This window comes from Urtica dioica, chromosome 2, assembly GCF_054948205.1.
Source record: "Urtica dioica subsp. dioica isolate 48M chromosome 2, U.dioica_male_clone48M_v1_H2, whole genome shotgun sequence".
Taxonomy (NCBI): domain Eukaryota; kingdom Viridiplantae; phylum Streptophyta; class Magnoliopsida; order Rosales; family Urticaceae; genus Urtica; species Urtica dioica.
Genome location: NC_142757.1, coordinates 48,591,482 through 48,615,499, shown reverse-complemented (window position 1 = coordinate 48,615,499; position 24,018 = coordinate 48,591,482). Strand labels below are relative to the sequence as shown.

Here is a 24,018-nt window from a genome sequence, read left to right as displayed (position 1 = left end):
TTCGAGGAATTCATGAGAAAGTCGTATAGTGGAATTCCGATTGAGTGCGGTATAACGAGTCATAACAAAGAATTCTTCGAAGGCATCATTAAGGACTGTGCATGGTTTTCGAGCGAGGTATGTATTTAGATTTTTTAATTTTTTTTTTTTTGTATTTAGATATCTATTGACCACAATTAGTTGATCTACTGACCAGTAGAGCTGATCTACTGGTCAGTAGATCAATTAATCATGGCTCTACTGATCATTAGAGCTGATCTACTGGTCAGCAGAGTAATATGAATTATTTTGAATGTTGTATTAAAATACACTCTTTTTTTTGTATTTAGATATCTATTTTAGTTGATAATTCATAACTTTTTCTCTCTCTTTATTATGAAGCAAATCGATGAAGCAATGTACGGTTTACGGAAGCGGAAAAATAAGTTCAATGAGATCTTTGATCAAGATGTTGTATTTTTGGACGTCAATTTTACACAACTACTCATATTTTCCATGACGGACAAAGGTCAAGATGTGAATTACAAATGTGATGAAGGTTTGCAATCTTATTGGGTAGGTCAAACACCTAAATTAGGTAAATCTTGGAAACACATGAAAGCATTATACACCATTCATCTTGTGAATGGTAATCATTGGGTGGGGGCTAAAGTAGATTTACAAATATGTGAGATATTTGTTTTTGATTGCAACATGAAATTGTGTGATGAATTTGATGTTCGAGCTTATATGGAACCGCTTTGCGAAAAATTAAGAAGTCCATGGCCGTGTAAGCGGGTGAAAGATTTGCCACAAAATAAGAAGTAAGTGTGTAGATGCTATTTACAATGTCTATTTGTTAGGTAATCAACTTTGTGTTATTCTTTTAACTTTTGTTTTTTTTGGTAAACAGGGGAACGGATTGTGGAATATATGCAATCAAATATATCGAGTTTGATTCCGCCGGAGTAGGCTTTGAAGATATAAACGATGTTAACGTTCCACTCTTTAAGAAGAAGATGGCCGTTGATATTTTTGAAGGCAATTGGGAACCTTGACTTATATTCAATATATGTACTAGTTAAGTATATTATGTGTCTTGATACTTATTGTTTTTAGAAATTAATATGATGAACAAGTCCTTGAGAACGTTTTTATAGAAATGTAAGGTTCTACCGAGCATTAGAGCTACTCTATTGGTCAGTAGATCAATATTACTAGTGGTTCTACCGAGCATTAGAGCTACTCTACTAGTCAGTAGATCAATATTACTAGTCACTCTACCGAGCATTCTAAATCTTTGATCTGAAAAAACATAAGAACAGTAGAGTAGTAATATTGGTAGATCAAAAGATTTAGAATGCTCGGTAGAGTGACTAGTAATATTGATCTACTGACTAGTAGAGTAGCTCTAATGCTCGGTAGAACCACTAGTAATATTGATCTACTGACCAGTAGAGTAGCTCTAATGCTCAGTAGAACCACTAAAACTACTGACCAGTAGAGTAACTCTACCGCTCAGTATAACCTTGCATTTCTATAAAAACGTTCTCAAGGACTTGTTCATCATATTAATTTCTAAAAACAATAAGTATCAAGACACATAATATACTTAACTAGTACATATATTGAATATAAGTCAAGGTTCCCAATTGCCTTCAAAAATATCAACGGCCATCTTCTTCTTAAAGAGTGGAACGTTAACATCGTTTATATCTTCAAAGCCTACTCCGGCGGAATCAAACTCGATATATTTGATTGCATATATTCCACAATCCGTTCCCCTGTTTACCAAAAAAAACAAAAGTTAAAAGAATAACACAAAGTTGATTACCTAACAAATAGACATTGTAAATAGCATCTACACACTTACTTCTTATTTTGTGGCAAATCTTTCACCCGCTTACACGGCCATGGACTTCTTAATTTTTCGCAAAGCGGTTCCATATAAGCTCGAACATCAAATTCATCACACAATTTCATGTTGCAATCAAAAACAAATATCTCACATATTTGTAAATCTACTTTAGCCCCCACCCAATGATTACCATTCACAAGATGAATGGTGTATAATGCTTTCATGTGTTTCCAAGATTTACCTAATTTAGGTGTTTGACCTACCCAATAAGATTGCAAACCTTCATCACATTTGTAATTCACATCTTGACCTTTGTCCGTCATGGCAAATATGAGTAGTTGTGTAAAATTGACGTCCAAAAATACAACATCTTGATCAAAGATCTCATTGAACTTATTTTTCCGCTTCCGTAAACCGTACATTGCTTCATCGATTTGCTTCATAATAAAGAGAGAGAAAAAGTTATGAATTATCAACTAAAATAGATATCTAAATACAAAAAAAAGAGTGTATTTTAATACAACATTCAAAATAATTCATATTACTCTGCTGACCAGTAGATCAGCTCTAATGATCAGTAGAGCCATGATTAATTGATCTACTGACCAGTAGATCAGCTCTACTGGTCAGTAGATCAACTAATTGTGGTCAATAGATATCTAAATACAAAAAAAAAAAAATTAAAAAATCTAAATACATACCTCGCTCGAAAACCATGCACAGTCCTTAATGATGCCTTCGAAGAATTCTTTGTTATGACTCGTTATACCGCACTCAATCGGAATTCCACTATACGACTTTCTCATGAATTCCTCGAACAAAGCATTCTTGCTATGCGATACCTCACGTAAAGGAGCAAACTCGAGGCCATGATTTCGACGAAACTTCATATTTCTCGTATATGGAGTTCGCACATACAAGGAACGCTTTTTGTTTCTAAATGGCCGCCCACCGACGTCGTGAGTATTTGTTTCCTCTTCCTCGACAACTCGTGGTGGTGTCAAGTAATACTCTCCGCGATCTTCATGATCATGATATTCATCCCCAAATGTTTCATTTCTTGTGAAGTTGCGGTCACGGTCTTGAAATTCGCAACTACGAGACTCCGTGGATCGAATCTCGTGAATAAGTGTGCTTTTCAATTGACTCAAGCTTTCATCAAAATGACTCTTTAAGTCACTAAACTTTTCGTCAAAATAACTTTTTAATTGACTAAAGAGCACACCCGAGACATCGTTCACATGAAAAGGAGTAGATGTTACGATCGGCGGAGACGTACCATCGTTCATATGAAGAGGTGGCGGAGACGTACTCGTTTGCGGTATTGGTGGTGGCACGGGAGGCACATCAAGTGGAGGAGTAACAATGTGAACGGGAGGCACATCGTTCATATTTCTTTGTACTAATGCACCTGAGCGGAATTTTAGCACCAAAGAATCAAGAACTTCGTCATCTTCGTCCAACAATTTAGTGGATCCACGTAATATCTTCTTCTCTTTTCTCGTTGGAAGCAACAAACCTTGTATGATCTACATTGTATATAAGATAAAAATCATAAATATTTTACGGTTTAAAATATTTTTAATTAATCATATTATATGAACATTATTATATGAACTTACCTCTTCTTTTGCAATAGTGTTGGAAATATCGCTCAACTTAGGAGAGTTTCGTTTATTCCACATCTTAGTTTTCCATCGTAAAATGCGTGGATACGTACTTTCACTAATCATTTCAGCGTATTCTTTTGCTATTGCAGGTACCATCTCGTATATCCATATCTACAAAAAAAAAAGTGTATTTTAATACAACATTCAAAATAATTCATATTACTCTACTGACCAGTAGATCAGCTCTAATGGTCAGTAGAACCATGATTAATTGATCTACTGACCAGTAGATCAGCTCTACTGGTCAGTAGATCAACTAATTGTGGCCATTAGAGCTGATCTACTGGTAAGTAGATCAATTAAATGCGGCTCTACTGGCCATTAGACCACTATTAATATTGATAGAACATGAAAATCATACCTGAAAAGCATGCACGAATCCTAAAAACGTATATGTCTTCTCCTTATTTTTTGAGTGTTCTTCTAGTTTAGCCTTTACGTCCTTCCTAAGAGCCGCCAATGTGCACTTGTACGATTCAACACCCCAATCGAATCGATCGAACACTTCAATATCATCAACTAGCCCAACGATCCAATCTTCAATCAGAGTCTTTTTCTCATACCCGAATAAGACACCAGTCAAAAATAAAAGAAGAGCGGTTTTAACCTTGTCGTAGTTAATTTTCTTGGTTCTCGCGGGTTTTTTCTCGAGTTCACACACCAAATTATCAATGTTGATTTTTTTCCTACCAAAAAACTCGGTCGCGAGGTGTACATTCTGAGATGCTTCATCTTTGATTTTCTCTCTATCTGAAACATGAGTGAAATTGAGCCCCGTAATCATTTGATAGTCTTCCATTGAAAATCTCATTGGTGTTGAATTAACCATCATCCACATTTCCTTTTTCTTCTTTGTCTGAATCTGACGAAGAACAAAGTACCACATCATTTGACTCGAGTGTTGGTATTGTTTAGGAAAAGCGAGAAGATGGCCGAATTGCGTCTTCTTGAGAATCTCAAACTCATTCCTGATCAAACCTTTCTTGATAAGTTTGCAATACTCTTCAAAATTACTTCTTATGGTGATCTTCATCGGAAAATAATCGTCCTCTTTAAGAACTGGCTTCAATGGTTCTAAATCTTTGATCTGAAAAAACGTAAGAACAGTAGCAAACAAGTTATAATTATTATTTTTCTTAATTTTGCTCTAGTCGGATAGAATAAAAACTATAATTCTATTAATATTGTTTACTCTACAATTCAGTAGAGTACTCTACTGAGCTGTAGACTGGAGCAGAATCTGCTCTACTGAGCAGTAGAGTAGCATTTTATTGCAATAAATTAAGTGTTTTTACCTGAATGATCCGATCATTTGACGACTCTTCATCGTCGTCAGTTTCATGTTCTTCTTCCTCTTATGCATTCGAACCATCATCATTTCCGTTATCTTCTTCGTACGTGTACTCCACACTCTCTTCGTCCGTGGACTCTTCGTGATTATCTTCATTTTCTTCTTGTTGTTTTTCCGCTTCTATAATGGATTGGCGAAAACTCGAACTCATTGGGTACCTAAATATAAAACCAATACACAACCACTTAAAACTCACCGGTGACTTCATTCAAAATTCTTCAAAATATGTACTTTTCTCATTCAACAGCTTAACCACAGAGTTCAGAAAAAAAAACACCCAACAAACATACAACACCGACGTCAAAAGTTTCCGTTCAATTTCAAAGTAAAATCCATCTATATGACTTCCAAAAAAAAATTAGCCACAATGTTGATGTTTGCTTTCTTCTATCATTGACAGCAAAAATCATTTGAGTGAAAAGGCTTTACAATGATATTGCTTATTTGACTAATGTAACTGGCAATTTGTTAATCCTCAAACAAAATCATCATCAATTGGGGACGCAAAGAAAGAATGAGAGAAAATCAAGAATCAAATCAGCCAAACACCAATACTCGCACCCATAGTTTCAATACCAAAATCCAAGCAAAAGAAAAATCAGAATCCTAAGAAATCTGGAAGCTCAGAAATTACCACAAAAGTTCTGACCCAACACAATACAAAGAGTAACCCTAGATTTCTTCTATCAAAATTCGAGCAGAAAAGATGGGAAATCACGGAATCATCTACCTTTGCAACTCCAACGAAATTCACCTTCTTCCACTCTTCAACTCCGACGAGTTTCAAACTAAAAAATTCAAGACAAAATTAACCTTCAAATCTTCAAATCAAAGCACAAAGAAAACCAACAATTAATGCTCTGAATTCGAACAAGAATTAAACATTTCGAGTGACTGTACCTCGCCGCCCTTGTCCTCCGTGCCGCTGGTGTCTCTCTCTCTGCTCACTCTCGCTCTGCCTCTCACTCAGCCCACGTTTCTCTTTCTCTCTCTCTTGGCCGAAAGTTTTTTTCTCTCCCGCTGGTCGGGTGGTCTCTCTTCTCTCTTGTTCCTTTGTTGTGCTAGGTCGGATTCTCTGGGGTTCTCGATTCTCTGCTGGCTGCTGGAGTGACTGCTGCTAGGTCTCTTGGGTGAGAGAACAGACGCGGGAATGGGTTCTCAGATTTCAAGTTTTTTATTTTTTTTAATTTAAAAAAAATAAGGTTAGGATATATAAGTAATTTAGATGGTTTGGGCTGAAAAAATAAATGAAAAAGAAAACTAAAATGAGAAGAGGGTATAGAGTTAAAATCAACTTTTTATAAATGCTGAGCTAAATTTCTCGTTCAAAAGAGATGGGTATAGAGTATAGACAAAACGAGCATTGTTTAGACAAGACAGATGAGCGAGAAGACTTTGGGGTACGCGAAATCTGATAGTGACATGGGTGCAACGGGAGTTTTTTCAGAGGTGGGATCATCGATGCAGAGCTACGTCCAATCAGAGAGGATACGAGATTTCGGGTATACTCTATCCCAGAAGAAACTTGGCGAGGATTTGCAGAGATGTCTAATTCTGGAAAGGAGGATAAGCAAAATGGGCAAAGACAAGAGGGTCTAGGGCTGGTTTTGGGTGGTGGGCCTGGGAAAGATACGGCCCATGTTGAGATAAGCCTATAAAGTAAGTGGGAAGTGGGAAAATGGGCTGATTTTGAGATTGGGCTTCAATTTTTTGATGTGGTAAACAACAAGCCTAAAGTCAATCAACTCAGCCCGAATTCCAATTTAAAGAGGAAAATTGTGGACATGGGTGATGACATGGAAATAGAAGGACCAGGGGTGGCTAAAAGGGCTTTGAGTATTAATGTCCTCAATGACAAGGATAGCGATTCTGGGAGGGAAATTTTGGGAGGTGATCTCCCAGCTGCCTTTGCCTCGGGTCACAAGAGCGAGGGTGGTGGTGCCAAACTCTCTTTGAGGAAAATTCTCAAAGCCAAACGAAATGAAGGGAATAAAAAAAACATCATGGTCCTTATGAAGAAAGAAGAAGGCCACAAGAAAATCACTATGGAGATACTAATGGGGAGTGAAAGCTCAACAACAAATGCAACAAGCTTCATGACCGAGGAGGCGGGCCATCCCAAACCCCCCACCCCCAATGTTAGTCATCTCGTGGAATTGTCGGGGTCTCAACCGAGACACGGCAGTGCGGGCCCTCCGGAGGCTCGTGAGAAGGAACAATCCGAAATTTTTATTTTTAATGGAAACTAAGATGTGCTATGGTAGAATGCAAAGTTTATGTTACAGGTTTGGTTTTTGGGGATGGGAAGGGGTTTCGGCTAACGGTTTGGCCGGCGGTTGTTGCCTTTGGTGGAGGAGAGGGATGCATGTGGATATTTTGAAAATGACTAAGAATATGATTTGGTCGGTTATTCGCGTCGGGCCGTGCCAAGAGTCTTGGGACTTCTTCGGGATTTACGGGCCGCCTTATGAAAGTGAGAGGCAAGCCTTTTGGGATTCCACTTATGACTCTATTTCTACAATGGACCGGCCGTGGGTGGTTATGGGGGATCTTAATGTTATTCTTGATGCTAGCGAAAAACAAGGAGGTAATAAGGTTACGTGGGCTAAGGAGAAGTACTTGAGAAATTTCCTTCAAAGATCCGGGGGCATTGATATTAGCGCTAGAGGTGGTCTCTTTACTTGGACGAATGGTAGAGGTGCCGACCATCATATAAAAGAAGGATTAGATCGCGTGATTGCTAGCCCGGATTGGCTAGTTCGTTTTCGCATGGCGGGTGCTAGAGTACTTCCGGCCGGGGGCTCGGACCAGAACCCTCTTTTCTTGGATTTGTATTTGGAGGACAACAAGGGTAAGAAGCCTTTCCGTTTCTATGAAGCTTGGGCCGATGACCCTAGTTGCCGGAAAATCATTGATAGTTATTGGTGCCAACTGAAGCTTGGGCCAATAAATGGAGGTTTTGGTTTGAAAAGCTAAGGTATTGGTAAAAATTTCAAAGATGGCAAGCCATTAAGTGGGGTTCTACGAAGGCTAGTATTAGAGAGAGAGAGAAGAAGAGCTTCTGAACATCCAAAATGCAGTGGCTTCCTCTATTAACATTAGTCGAGAAGATGTTATTGTTAGGGAGCTTGCCGATCTTCACTTGAAAGAGGAAAAAGTTTGGCGTCAAAAATCTAGAGAATGTTGGCTCAAGGATGGAGATTCGAATTATAGATTCTTTCATACCGCGACGACCATACGCCGCAAGCGGAATTACATTGGTAGGATGAAGGGAGACGATGGGGCTCTCTTGAACTCTAGGGAAAAAAATGGAGATTACTTAAAAGGGTTATTAAGCTATATAGCCATATATGCTATAGTGTTTTGTAATATAGCATACGTTTTGTTAATATCCTGTAAATAGCCAGGGCACCTTATTTACGGGATAGAAAAAGACTCTTATAACCCAACCAATTCCCGCCAATTTTTTAGCCCGTTAGTTAAAAAGGAAATCAAATTTTTGGCCATAACTGCAATCACGTTTGAAACTTCCTAATTGGTTTCAATATTTGATTCAAATTTTAAAAAAATAACTGCTTAATTTGAAACACTTGGCCGAAATTAATAAAGGGCAAACATGTAAAAAATAAGCAGTTAATAGGATGTCACGTATGCAACTTGGTTATTTACAAAGAATTTACAAAATGTTGGCTAATTTACAATTCCTATAATTTAAGTGGCTTACGTAGCTAATTTTTTGTTACTTAAACCTTAAGTTTGGAGATCTTCAAATCTTCTAATCCTACGTCCCCGGACGACCTCGAGGGGCTTATTGAGCCGATTTTGGAACCTCGAGACAATGTGGATCTTGAGGCTATCCCGACTAAGGAGGAAATCAAAGGTACGGTGTGGGAGATGCCGAGCCTCAAAGCCCCAGGTCCGGACGGCCTTCAAGGAGTGTTCTATAAAAAATTTTGGGATATCGTGGGACCTTCTTTGGTGGGTTTTGTCCAAGATTTTTTCAAGGGGGCTGATTGGAATTTGGAGGCTAGTTTTGCGCACGTGGTTCTTATCCCAAAGGAAAATGGAGCGATCACTTATGATAAGTTTAGACCTATTAGTGTTTGTAATTTTAGCTTCAGGGTCATTACAAGAATCATCACAAGAAGACTTAAAAAATAACTTGACAAGATGATATCCCCGTTTCAATCGGCTTTTATCCCGGGTAGATGGATTGCGGAGAATACTATCTTGGTTAGAGAGGTCCTTGACACGATGAGAAAATCTAAAAAGAAAAAAGGATTGGTTGGGATCAAAATGGATATGAGCAAGGCGTATGATAAAATGGAGTGGAGTTTCATCTTCAAGGTGCTTAAGAATTTCGGGATGTCGAATAAGATGATTGATATTATCCGTCGTTGTGTGTGTTCGGCCTCTAGTGCGATTCTTCTCAACGGAAGTCCTCCCCCGGCTTTAAAACTTGAACGTGGCCTCCGTCAAGGCGACCCTCTTTCGCCTTATTTGTTTATCATTGCATCTGAAGTCCTTAGCCGGCTCTTTTCGAGAGAAGAAGAAAGAGGTAAGTTCCATGGTATTAGGATTGGTAGAAATACCCCGAGTATATCTCACTTGATGTTTGCCGACGATACGATTATGTGTGGAGAAGTATCTTAAATGGTCGGGCCAAGAAGTTAATCTTCATAAGTCGGGGATCATTTTTTCTAAAAATTGTTCCTTGGATCATAAAAGGAATATTTAAGCTATGCTCAACATGAAAGAATGTAACAAAGATGTGCTTCACCTGGGGAATCCTCTTTTTTTTTAGTAGAAACAAGTCGGATAGTTTGGATTTTTTGAAACGCAAAGTTCACGATCGTATCGAAGGGTGGATGGCGAAGACTATTTCCAATGTCGGGAGATCGTATCCAAAGTATTTTGGTTTATGCTATGTCCACCTATAATTTTCCACGGACTTTTTAGTCAAGTATTGGATAAGATGACTCGTAAATTTTGGTGGAAAGGCTCGGGAAAAAATAATAGGTTTTTGGCATCGATTGGGTGGAATCATCTTTGTAGACCTAAACGGAGCGGGGGGCTTGGATTCCGGAAATTTGAAGATATGAATTTGGCCCTCTTCTCAAAGTTAGGATGGAATATGGCCGCTAGATCTCCCTTGAGATGGGTGGAAGTCCTACACAAAAAATATTGTGCCTCGGGGAACTTATTCGATGTGAATCCCAATTCTTATCAATCCAAAGGATGGAATGACATTATGGCTACCCGTGAGATCATCATAGCTAATAGTTGTTTTTTGGTAGGGAGTGGTAAAAGGGTCAAAAAATTTTGGGGATAAATGGCTTTATTCGAGAGAGATCATTGACGATGAGGCGGATTTTGATCTTTTGAGCATTTCGATGGACTCTCTATTAGAAAGGAACTCATGAATGGGATGTGAACAGAATCATCCAAATCATAGGGGAAGATAAGGTGGCCGGCATCCTCAAACTCCGCACTCTTAGAGAACCCCATGATGAGTCTCTGGTTTGGATGGCTATCAATTCTAGAATTTTCTCCATCAAAAGTGCGCTCAAGGCCATCAGAGGTATTGAGCCAGACTTAAGAGAGATCATTTGGAAAAGGATTTGGAAATTAAAAATTCATGAAAGGGCAAAAAAATTTCTTTGGCGGGTTGCGAGTGGTTGCTTCAATCTCGGCCCTCTCTTACTACGGCGAGCTATGGCAGGTACGGATCTTTGTGGTGTTTGTGCAGGTGAATCTGAAACCCTTACCCATCTCTTCTTTCGATGTGATTCAGTTCAAAGAATTTGGTGGACTGAGCGTCAAAGGCGTACATGGAATTGGGCTTTAGACTCAGACCCTCGTGACATAGTTCTGGCCATTCTTGACCTGAACTCCAGCTTAAATGGTAGAGACGGCCTTAACAATGAATTTGTTATCCGAGCATGGCTCATTTTGAACGAAATTTGGGATAGACGAAATAGACTTATCTTCGACGGCATTAGAATTTTCGATGAGAAATCATTGCGAAATATCAGAGTGGGAGTTCAAGAGCACTGTGGGAGAGCAAGCTTGGATGTCTCAGATCAGCGGGACCATGCGTCAGAACCGGTTGTCGTGTGGACTACTCTACGCTCAGGTATGATCAAAATTAATGTTGATGCCTCTTATAGGAATGATTCTGCTGCTGTAGGTTTGGTCGCTCGAAGAGAGGTTGATGTTATTAGCTGGATGTGGAGGAGTAAAGCTGTTGGGAGCTCGCCGATGGAAGCACAGATGTCGGGAGTTTTCACGGCATTGCTCTTGGCTAAATTCGGAGGAGAAAAGCTCGTTTTGGTGGAAGGTGACTACAAGATCATCATGGATAGCTTAGGTGTTTCTAAGATTTGTCCTGTTTAGAATCTGTTGTCATTATTCTTAGATAATTTAGAGTTGCCTAAAGAGAAATTGCCCCTTTTGCCACCAATTTCATAACATTTTCCCACTTTCCACCAAAAGACTAATTTGGCCCAAAATGCCACCATCTATGTCAACAATATTGACATCTATTTTTTCCCTTCACTATTAGATGTCAACATTGTTGACATAGATGGTGGCATTTTAGGCAAAATTAGTATATTGGTGGAAAATGGGTAAATGTTATGAAATTAGTGGCAAATGGGGTAATTTCTCTTGTCTAAATGGTTGATGTTCGTTTTGGGTGGACTAGTAGAAAGAACAATTGTTTGGTTCATGAGTTAGGTTTTGTAATCTTGGGCGAACAATTCTATGGAGTCCGGTTTTGTAATCTTGGGGAGTCTCCGCCTCCTGTGCGGAGAGCTTTTCTCGACGAGTGTCGAGTTTTTATAGATGCAAAGGGTGCTCTTTCCTCTCCCGTCTCTATCTCCGGGTCTTGACGGAGAGGTTTTATGAGGCCCATTTAAAAACAAACCTTTTTTTTTATTCAGACTTGTTAATCACACTAAGAAATGTACTCCAAAACAACAAAACAAGAGTAAATATTTTTATTTTTTCTTCTACTATTTTCTAGGGGATTGTGAAGGGATATCACTGTGTGTGAAATGTTGAAGACCAAAAAGAATTAGGTTTCGCAAACTTGGGTTGTGTTTTCATTATATAAAATAATTCACTCCATATGTGTGTGTTGATAGTAAATAGTCTGTGCTTGTACGAAGGTTTTGAGTTATTATTTATCGCTACTATGATGCGACTATGATTACCGTTATTAGTAGAAAAAAAAACGTCTCACCTAAAAAAGAGACGCACTCAGACCCAACAATCAACAAAGAACCAAACCCTAGCACGAATCGGGCTCAACGTCTCTCTCCAAGGGCCTCAACACAAGCCTGACAAAGGACTGGGCCTCAGTGTTGGCCCAATTTGAGTGTGTGTCCGCTTCGCTTCCCTTAGAGTCGAATCCCTCCAAAAATATCACCTTGATTTCACCAATACCTTGTAACGACTTCTAAAACCCAAAAAACTCTGATTACTATCTGAATAACTCATTTACTTCTAACTCGAGCAATCTTTATAATGTTGCCTATCAGAGAGGGTAAATCCCTTTGTGCCCTAACAATTCTTCTTTTCTTCACTTCTCAGGTTTAAGGATCAAATAAACAGTGTGCACGAGAGATGACCTACGAGTTGAAGAGTCCACTATCTTTCAGTTCAAGTGCTATCACATGGTCTTGCCATGAGTCGAACCATTGGAGTTCTCAAGCGTTGATCTAAAACGAGCATTAATAGTTACGGTGTATGTGAACCGCTTATAAAGGTACACCGTAAACTGCGAGGTAAATTGATAGATTTTCTTAAATAAATACAAAATAAATTTTAAACCCGCCTCAGCGCAGACACCTTCTCTTTTGTTCGGAGAGGAATGCCCCATATGTCTATCCGAGTTCGTCGATGGGGATGAGCTTCGTAGCTTCCCCAAGAAGCCAACTTTTCCATTACGTATGCCATCAGCACGTGGGTCCGGCAACCAAACCGGCATTAAAAAAATACACTTAATAAAAAAAATTATATCATCAATAAAAAAGTCGAATTTATGTGTCGAAAATACTTTTTATACATACAAACATAAATTTTAAACAAAAATAAAATATTATATTATTTAAAATGGGTTAACCCTGAATCGATCCTAATTTAGGGCCAAATCGAGTCTAATTAGGGCACCGGCGGGGCTTGGGTTAGGCGTTTTATAGAGTCTATACTCTAGGCCTAACATAGGCCCTTCAACAAGCCTAATTTGGCCCACCCTTTATCGAATACATTCTGACCTATCCAAAACCTCTAAAAAAGGGTCGAGCCGGTTAAGATTTGATTCGATTTGAGTAACGAAATGAATGAATACATATTAAAGATGGTAGTGTATGCGAACCGCTTATAAAGGTACACCGTAAACTGCGAGGTAAATTGATAGATTTCCTTAAATAAATACAAAATCAATTTTAAACCCGCCTCACCGCAGACACCTTCTCTTTTGTTCGGAGAGGAATGCCCCATATGTCTATCCGAGTTCGTCGATGGGGAAGAGCTTCGTAGCTTCCCCAAGAAGCCAACTATTCCATTTCGTACGCCATCAGCACGTGGGTTCGGCAACCAATCCGGCATTAAAAAAATACACTTAATAAAAAAAATTATATCATCAATAAAAAATTCGAATTTATGTGTCGAAAATACATTTTAAACATACAAACATAAATTTTAAACAAAAATAAAATATTATATTAAATAAAAAGGGTTAACCCTGAATCAATCCTAATTTGGGGCCAAATCGGGCCTAATTAGGGTACTGGCCGGGCTTGGGTTAGGCGTTTTTTAGAGTCTATACTCTAGGCCTAACATAGGCCCTTCAACAAGCCTAATTTGGCCCACCCTTTATCGAATAAATTCTGACCTATCCAAAACCTCTAAAAAAGGGTCGAGCCGGTTAAGATTTTATTCGGTTCGAGTAACGAAATGAATGAATCCATATTAAAGATGGTAGTATATGCGAACCGCTTATAAAGGTACACCATAAACTACAAGGCAAATTGATAGATTTTCTTAAATAAATACAAAATAAATTTTAAACCCGCCTCAGCGCAGACACCTTCTCTTTTGTTCGGAGAGGAATGCCACATATGTCAATCCGAGTTCGTCGATGGGGAAGAGCTTCGTAGCTTCCCCAAGAAGCCAACTTTTCCATTTCGTATGCCATCAGCACTTGGGTCCGGCAACCAAACCGGCATTAAAAAAATACACTTAATAAAAAATATTATATCATCAATAAAAAAGTCGAATTTATGTGTCGAAAATACTTTTTATACATACAAACATAAATTTTAAACAAAAATGAAATATTATATTATTTAAAAAGGGTTAACCCAGAATGGATCCTAATTTGGGGCCAAATCGGGCCTAATTAGGGCACTGGTCGGGATTGGGTTAGGCGTTTTTTAGAGTCTATACTCTAGGCCTAACATAGGCCCTTCAACAAGCCTAATTTGGCCCGACGCTTTATCGAATACATTCTGACCTATCCAAAACCTCTAAAAAAAGGGTCGAGTTGGTTAAGATTTTATTCGGTTCGAGTAACGAAATGAATGAATCCATATTAAAGATGGTAGTGTATGCGAACCGCTTATAAAGGTACACCGTAAACTGCGTGATAAATTGATAGATTTTCTTAAATAAATACAAAATAAATTTTAAACCCGCCTCAACGCAGACACCTTCTCTTTTGTTCGGAGAGGAATGCCCCATATGTCTATCCGAGTTCGTCGATGGGGAAGAGCTTCGTAGCTTCCCTAAGAAGCCAAGTTTTCCATTTCGTATGCCATCAGCACGTGGGTCCGGCAACCAAACCGGCATTAAAAAAATACACTTAATAAGAAATATTATATCATCAATAAAAATGTCGAATTTATGTGTCGAAAATACTTTGTATACATACAAATATAAATTTAAAAAAATAAATAAAATATTATATTATTTAAAAAGGGTTAACCCTGAATCGATCCTAATTTGGGGCCAAATCAGGCCTAATTAGGGCACTGGCCGGGCTTGGGTTAGGTGTTTTTTAGAGTCTATACTCGAGGCCTAACATAGGCTCTTCAACAAGCCTAATTTGGCCCGACCCTTTATCGAATACATTCTGACCTATCCAAAACCTCTAAAAAAGGGTCGAGCCGGTTAAGATTTGATTCAGTTCGAGTAACGAAATGAATGAATCCATATTAAAGATGGTAGTGCATGTGAACCGCTCATAAAGGTACACCGTAAACTGCGAGGTAAATTGATAGATTTTCTTAAATAAATACAAAATAAATTTTAAACCCGCCTCAGCGCAGACATTCTCTTTTGTTCGGAGAGGAATGCCCCATATGTCTATCCGAGTTCATAGATGGGGAAGAGCTTCGTAGCTTCCCTAAGAAGCCAACTTTTTCATTTCGCATGCCATCAGCACGTGGGTCCAGCAACCAAACCGGCATTAAAAAAATACACTTAATAAAAAATATTATATCATCAATAAAAATATCGAATTTATGTGATGAAATACTTTTTATACATACAAACATAAATTTTAAACAAAAATAAAATATTATATTATATAAAAAGGGTTAACCCTGAATCGTTCCAAATTTGGGGCCGAATCGAGCGTAATTAGGGCACTGGCCGGGCTTGCGTTTGGCGTTTTTTGGAGTCTATACTCTAGGCCTAACATAGGCCCTTCAACAAGCCTAATTATGCACGACCCTTTATCGAATACATTCTGGCCTATCCAAAACCTCTAAAAAGGGGTCGAGCCGGTTTAGATTTGATTCGATTCGAGTAACGAAATGAATGAATCCATATTAAAGATGGTAGTGTATGTTAACCGCTTATAAAGGTACACCGTAAACTGCGAGGTAAATTGATAGATTTTCTTAAATAAATACAAAATAAATTTTAAACCCATCTCAGCGTAGACACCTTCTCTTTTGTTCGGAGAGGAATTTCCCGTATGTCTATCCGAGTTCGTCGATGGGGAAGAGCTTCGTAGTTTCCCCAAGAAGTCAACTTTTTCCATTTCGTATGCCATTAGTACGTGGGTCCAGCAACCAAACCGGCATTAAAAAAATACACTTAATAAAAAATATTATATCATCAATAAAAAAGTCAAATTTATGTGTCGAAAATACATTTTATACATACAAACATAAATTTTAAACAAAAATAAAATATTATATTATTTAAAAAGGGTTAACCCTGAATCGATCCTAATTTGGGGCCAAATCGGGCCTAATTAGGGGACTGGCCGGGCTTGGGTTAGGCGGTTTCTAGAGGCTATACTCTAGGCCTAACATAGGCCCTTCAACAAGCCTAATTTGGCCCGACCCTTTATCGAATACATTCTGACCTATCCAAAACCTCTAAAAAAGGGTCGAGCCGGTTAAGATTTTATTCGATTCGAGAAACGAAATGAATGAATCCATATTATAGATGGTAGTGTATGTGAACCGCTTATAAAGGTACACCATAAACTGCGAGGTAAATTGATAGATTTTCTTAAATAAATACAAAATAAATTTTAAACCCGCCTCAGCGCAAACCCCTTCTCTTTTGTTCGGAGAGGAATGCCCCATATGTCTATCCGAGTTCGTCGATGGGGAAGAGCTTCGTGGCTTCCCCAAGAAGCCAACTTTTCCATTTTGTATGCCATCAGCACGTAGGTCCGGCAACCAAATCGGCATTAAAAAAATACACTTAATAAAAAAATTATATCATCAATAAAAAAAGTTGAATTTATGTGTCGAAAATACTTTTTACACATACAAACATAAATTTTAAACAAAAAATAAAATATTATATTATTTAAAAAAGGGTTAAGCCTGAATCGATCCTAATTTTGGGCCAAATCGGGCCTAATTAGGGCACTAGCCGTGCTTGGGTTAGGCGTTTTTTAGAGTCTATACTCTAGGCCTAACATAGGCCCTTCGACAAGCCTAATTTGGCCCAACCCTTTATCGAATACATTCTGACCTATCCAAAACCTCTAAGAAAGGGTCGAGCTGGTTAAGATTTGATTCAGTTCGAGTAACGAAATGAATGAATCCATATTAAAGATGGTAGTGTATGCGAACCGCTTATAAAGGTACACCGTAAACTGCAAGGTAAATTGATAGATTTTCTTAAATAAATACAAAATAAATTTTAAACCCGCCTCAGCGCAGACATTCTCTTTTGTTCGGAGAAGAATGCCCCATATGTCTATCCGAGTTCGTCGATGGGGAAGAGCTTCGTAGCTTCCCTAAGACGCCAACTTTTTCATTTCGTATGCCAACAGCACGTGTGTCCGGCAACCAAACCGGCATTAAAAAAATACACTTAATAAAAAATATTATATCATCAATAAAAATGTCGAATTTATTTGTTGAAAATACTTTTTATACATACAAACATAAATTTTAAATAAAAATAAAATATTATATTATATAAGAAGGGTTAACCCTGAATCGTTCCGAATTTGGGGCGAAATTGGGCCTAATTAGGGCACTGGCCGGGCTTGCGTTTGGCGTTTTTTGGAGTCTATACTCTAGGCCTAACATAGGCCCTTCAACAAGCCTAATTTTGCCCGACCCTTTATCGAATACATTCTAACCTATCCAAAACCTCTAAAAAGGGGTCGAGCCGGTTAATATTTGATTCGGTTCGAGTAACGAAATGAATGAATCCATATTAAAGATGGTAGTGTATGTGAACCGCTTATAAAGGTACACCGTAAACTGCGAGGTAAATTGATAGATTTTCTTAAATAAATACAAAATAAATTTTAAACCCGCCTCAGAGCAAACACCTTCTCTTTTGTTCGGAGAGGAAAGCACCATATGTCTATCCGTGTTCGTCGATGGTGAAGAGCTTCGTAGCTTCCCCAACAAACCAACTTTTCCATTTTGTATGCCATCAGCACGTAGGTCCGGCAACCAAATCGGCATTAAAAAAATACACTTAATAAAAAAATTATTTCATCAATAAAAAAGTTGAATTTATGTGTCGAAAATATTTTTACACATACAAACATAAATTTTAAACAAAAATAAAATATTAATCGATCCTAATTTGGGGCCAAATCGGGCCTAATTAGGGCACTGGCCGGGCTTGGGTTAGCCGTTTTTTAGAGTCTGGCCGGGCTTGGGTTAGGCGTTTTTTAGAGTCTATACTCCAGGACAAACATAGGCCATTCAACAAGCCTAATTTGGTCCGACCCTTTATCGAATACATTCTGACCTATCCAAAACCTTTAAAAAAGGGTCGAGCTGGTTAAGATTTTATTCGGTTCGAGTAACGAAAGGAATGAATCCATATTAAAGATGGTAGTGTATGTGAACCGCTTATAAAGGTACACCGTAAACTGGGAGGTAAATTGATAGATTTTCTTAAATAAATACAAAATAAATTTTAAACCCATCTCAGCGCAGACACCTTCTCTTTTGTTCGGAGAGGAATTTCCCGTATGTCTATCCGAGTTCGTCGATGGGGAAGAGCTTCGTAGCTTCCCCAAGAAGTAAACTTTTTTACATTTCTTATGCCATCAGCACGTGGGTCCAACAACCAAACCGGCATTAAAAAAATACACTTAATAAAAAAAAATTATATCATCAATAAAAAAGTCAAATTTATGTGTCGAAAATACTTTTTATACATACAAACATAAATTTTAAACAAAAATAAAATATTATATTATTTAAAAAGGGTTAACCCTGAATCGATCCTAATTTGGGGCAAAATCGGGCCTAATTAGGGCACTGGCCGGGCTTGCGTTAGGCGTTTTTTAGAGTCTATACTCTAGGCCTAACATAGGCCCTTCAACAATCCTAATTTGGCCCGACCCTTTATCGAATACATTCTGACCTATCCAAAACCTCTAAAAAAGGGTCGAGCCGGTTAAGATTTGATTCGGTTCGAGTAAAGAAATGAATGAATCCGTATTAAAGATGGTAGTGTATGTGAACCGCTTATAAAGGTACACCGTAAACTGCGAGGTAAATTGATAGATTTTCTTAAATAAATACAAAATAAATTTTAAACCCGTCTCAGCGCAGACACCTTCTCTTTTGTTCGGAGAGGAATTTCCCGTATGTCTATCCAAGTTTGTCAATGGGGAAGAGCTTCGTAGCTTCCCCAAGAAGTCAACTTTTCCATTTCCTATGCCATCAGCACGTGGGTCCGGCAACCAAACCGGCATTAAAAAAGTACACTTAATAAAAAATATTATATCATCAATAAAAAAGTCAAATTTATGTGTCGAAAATACTTTTTATACATACAAACATAAATTTTAAACAAAAATAAAATATTATATTATTTAAAAAGGGTTAACCCTGAATCGATCCTAATTTGTAGCCAAATCGGGCCTAATTAGGGCACTGGCCGGGCTTGGGTTTGGCGATTTTTAGAGTCTATACTCTAGGCCTAATAACATAGGCCCTTCAACAATCCTAATTTGGCCCTACCCTTTATCGAATACATTCTGACCTATCCAAAACCTCTAAAAAAGGATCGAGCCGGTTAAGATTTGATTCGGTTCGAGTAAAGAAATGAATGAATCCGTATTAAAGATGGTAGTGTATGTGAACCGCTTATAAAGGTACACCGTAAACTGCGAGGTAAATTGATAGATTTTCTTAAATAAATACAAAATAAATTTTAAACCCGTCTCAGCGCAGACACCTTCTCTTTTGTTCGGAGAGGAATTTCCCGTATGTCTATCCAAGTTTGTCAATGGGGAAGAGCTTCGTAGCTTCCCCAAGAAGTCAACTTTTCCATTTCCTATGCCATCAGCACGTGGGTCCGGCAACCAAACCGGCATTAAAAAAGTACACTTAATAAAAAATATTATATCATCAATAAAAAAGTCAAATTTATGTGTCGAAAATACTTTTTATACATACAAACATAAATTTTAAACAAAAATAAAATATTATATTATTTAAAAAGGGTTAACCCTGAATCGATCCTAATTTGTAGCCAAATCGGGCCTAATTAGGGCACTGGCCGGGCTTGGGTTTGGCGATTTTTAGAGTCTATACTCTAGGCCTAATAACATAGGCCCTTCAACAATCCTAATTTGGCCCTACCCTTTATCGAATACATTCTGACCTATCCAAAACCTCTAAAAAAGGATCGAGCCGGTTAAGATTTGATTCGGTTCGAGTAAAGAAATGAATGAATCCGTATTAAAGATGGTAGTGTATGTGAACCGCTTATAAAGGTACACCGTAAACTGTGAGGTAAATTGATAGATTTTCTTAAATAAATACAAAATAAATTTTAAACCCGTCTCACCGCAGACACCTTCTCTTTTGTTCGGAGAGGAATTTCCCGTATGTCTATCCGAGTTCGTCAATGGGGAAGAGCTTCGTAGCTTCCCCAAGAAGTCAACTTTTCCATTTCGTATGCCATCAGCACGTGGGTCCGGCAACCAAACCGGCATTAAAAAAGTACACTTAATAAAAAATATTATATCATCAATAAAAAATTCAAATTTATGTGTCGAAAATACTTTTTATACATACAAACATAAATTTTAAACAAAAATAAAATATTATATTATTTAAAAAGGGTTAACCCTGAATCGATCTTAATTTGTAGCCAAATCGGGCCTAATTAGGGCACTGGCCGGGCTTGGGTTTGGCGATTTTTAGAGTCTATACTCTAGGCCTAACATAGGCCCTTCAACAATCCTAATTTGGCCCGACCCTTTATCGAATACATTCTGACCTATCCAAAATCTCTAAAAAGGGGACGAGCCGGTTAAGATTTGATTCGGTTCGAGTAATGAAATGAATGAATCCATATTAAAGATAGTAGTGTATGTGAACTGCTTATACTGCGAGGTAAATTGATAGATTTTCTTAAATAAATACAAAATAAATTTTAAACCCGCCTCAGCGCGAACACCTTCTCTTTTGTTCGGAGAGGAACGCCCCATATGTCTATCCGAGTTCGTCGATGAGGAAGAGCTTCGTAGCTTCCCCAAGAAGCCAACTTTTCCATTTTGTATGCCATCAGCACGTGGGTCCGGCAACCAAACCGGCATTAAAAAAATACACTTAATAAAAAAAATTATATCATTTGTAAAAAAAAGTCGAATTTATGTGTCGAAAATACTTTTTACACATACAAACATAAATTTTAAACAAAAATAAAATATTATATTATTTAAAAAGGGTTAACCCTGAATCGATCCTAATTTGGGGCCATATCGGGCCTAATTAGCGACTTGGCCGGGCTTGCGTTACGCGTTTTTTAGAGTCTATACTCTAGGTCTAACATAGGCCCTTCAACAAGCCTAATTTTGCCCGACCCTTTATCGAATACATTCTGACCTATCCAAAACCTCTAAAAAGGGGACGAGCCGGTTAAGATTTGATTCGGTTCGAGTAATGAAATGAATGAATCCATATTAAAGATAGTAGTGTATGTGAACTGCTTATACTGCGAGGTAAATTGATAGATTTTCTTAAATAAATACAAAATAAATTTTAAACCCATCTCAGTGCAGACACCTTCTCTTTTGTTCGGAGAGGAATTTCCCGTATGTCTATCCGAGTTCGTCGATGGGGAAGAGCTTCGTAGCTACACCAAGAAGTCAACTTTTTTCCATTTCGTATGCCATGAGCACGTGGGTCCAGCAACCAAACCGGCATTAAAAAAATACACTTAATAAAAAATATTATATCATCGATAAAAAAGTCGAATTTATGTGTCGAAAATACTTTTTATGCATACAAACATAAATTTTAAACAAAAATAAAATATAATATTATTTAAAAAGGGTTAATCCTGAATCGATCCTAATTTGGGGCCAAATCGGGCTTAATTAGGGCACTGGCCGGGCTTGGGTTAAGCGTTTTTTAGAGTCTATACTCTAGGCCTAACATAGGCCCTTCGACAAGCCTAATTTGGCCCGACCCTTCATCGAATACATTCTGACCTATCCAAAACCTCTAAAAAAGGGTCGAGACGGTTAAGATTTGATTCGGTTCGAGTAACGAAATGAATGAATCCATATTAAAGATGGTAGTGTATGTGAACCGCTTATAAAGGTACACCGTAAACTGCGAGGTAAATTGATAGATTTTCTTAAATAAATACAAAATAAATTTTAAACCCGCCTCAGAGCAAACACCTTCTCTTTTGTTCGGAGAGGAATGCCCCATATGTCTATCCGAGTTCGTCGATGGGGAAGAGCTTCGTAGCTTCCCCCAGAAGCCAACTTTTCCATTTTGTATGCCATCAGCACGTAGGTCCGGCAACCAAATCGGCATTAAAAAAATACACTTAATAAAAAAAATTATATCATCAATAAAAAAGTCGAATTTATGTGTCGAAAATACTTTTTATACAAGCAAACATAAATTTTAAACAAAAATAAAATATTATATTATTTAAAAAGGGTTAATCCTGAATCGATCCTAATTTGGGGCCAAATCGTCCCTAATTAGGGCACTTGCCGGGCTTGGGTTAAGCATTTTTTAGAGTCTGGCCGGGCTTGGGTTTGGCGTTTTTTAGAGTCTATACTCTAGGCCTAACATAGGCCATTCAACAAGCCTAATTTGGCCCGACCCTTTATCGAATACATTCTGACCTATCCAAACCCTCTAAAAAAGGGTTGAGCTAGTTAAGATTTTATTCGGTTCGAGTAACGAAATGAATGAATCCATATTAAAGATGGTAGTGTATGTGAACCGCTTATAAAGGTACACCGTAAACTGCGAGGTACATAGATAGATTTTCTTAAATAAATAAAAAATAAATTTTAAACCCATCTCAGCGCAGATACCTTCTCTTTTGTTCGGAGAGGAATTTCCCGTATGTCTATCCGAGTTCGTCGATGGGGAAGAGCTTCGTAGCTTCCCCAAGAAGTCAACTTTTCCATTTCGTATGCCGTCAGCACGCGGTTCCAGCAACCAAACCGGCATTAAAAAAATACACTTAATAAAAAATATTATATCATCAATAAAAAAAGTCGAATTTATGTGTCGAAAATACTTTTTATACATACAAACATAAATTTTAAACAAAAATAAAATATTATATTATTTAAAAAGGGTTAACCCTGAATCGATCCTAATTTGGGGCTAAATCGGGCCTAATTAGGGCACTGGCCGGGCTTGGGTTAGGCGTTTTTTAGAGTCTATACTCTAGGCCTAACATAGGCCCTTCAACAAGCCTAATTTGGCACGACCCTTTATCGAATACATTCTGACCTATCCAAAACCTTTAAAAAAGGGTCGAGCCGGTCAAGATTTGATTCGGTTTGAGTAACGAAATGAATGAATCCATATTAAAGATGGTAGTGTATGGGAACCGCTTATAAAGGTACACCGTAAACTGCGAGGTAAATTGATAGATTTTCTTAAATAAATACAAAATAAATTTTAAACCCGCCTCAGCGCAAACACCTTCTCTTTTGTTCAGAGAGGAATTTCCCGTATGTCTATCCGAGTTCGTCGATGGGGAAGAGTTTCGTAGCTTCACCAAGAAGTCAACTTTTCCATTTTGTATGCCATCAGCACGTGGGTTCGGCAACCAAACCGGCATTAAAAAAAATACACTTAATAAAAAAAATTATATCATCAATAAAAAAAAGTCGAATTTATGTGTCGAAAATACTTTTTACACATACAAACATAAATTTTAAACAAAAATAAAATATTATATTCTTTAAAAAGGGTTAACCTTGAATCGATCCTAATTTGTGGCGAAATCGAGCCTAATTAGGGCACTGGGCGGGCTTGCGTTAGGCGTTTTTTAGAGTCTATACTCTAGGCCTAACATAGGCCCTTCAACAAGCCTAATTTGGCCCGACCCTTTATCGAATACATTCTGACCTATCCAAAACCTCTAAAAAAGGGTCGAGCCGGTTAAGATTTGATTCGGTTCGAGTAAAGAAATGAATGAATCCATATTAAAGATTGTAGTGTATGTGAACCGCTTATAAAGGTACACCGTAAACTGCGAGGTAAATTGATAGATTTTCTTAAATAAATACAAAATAAATTTTAAACCCGTCTCAGCGCAGACACCTTCTCTTTTGTTCGGAGATGAATTTCCCGTATGTCTATCCGAGTTCGTCAATGGGGAAGAGCTTCGTAGCTTCCCCAAGAAGTCAACTTTTCCATTTCGTATGC

At 37.9% G+C, this 24,018-nt stretch overlaps 1 long non-coding RNA gene across 1 annotated transcript; it reads right to left on the bottom strand.

Moving 5' to 3' along the window:
* Nucleotides 1-3,281: 3,281 nt before the first annotated feature.
* On the bottom strand, nt 3,282-3,923 carry LOC149405190 (uncharacterized). Its single transcript, XR_016294073.1, has 3 exons — nt 3,869-3,923; nt 3,460-3,618; nt 3,282-3,366 (listed from the first exon to the last, which is right to left on the bottom strand). It is a non-coding gene; the product is annotated as an uncharacterized LOC149405190 (long non-coding RNA).
* Nucleotides 3,924-24,018: the final 20,095 nt, after the last annotated feature.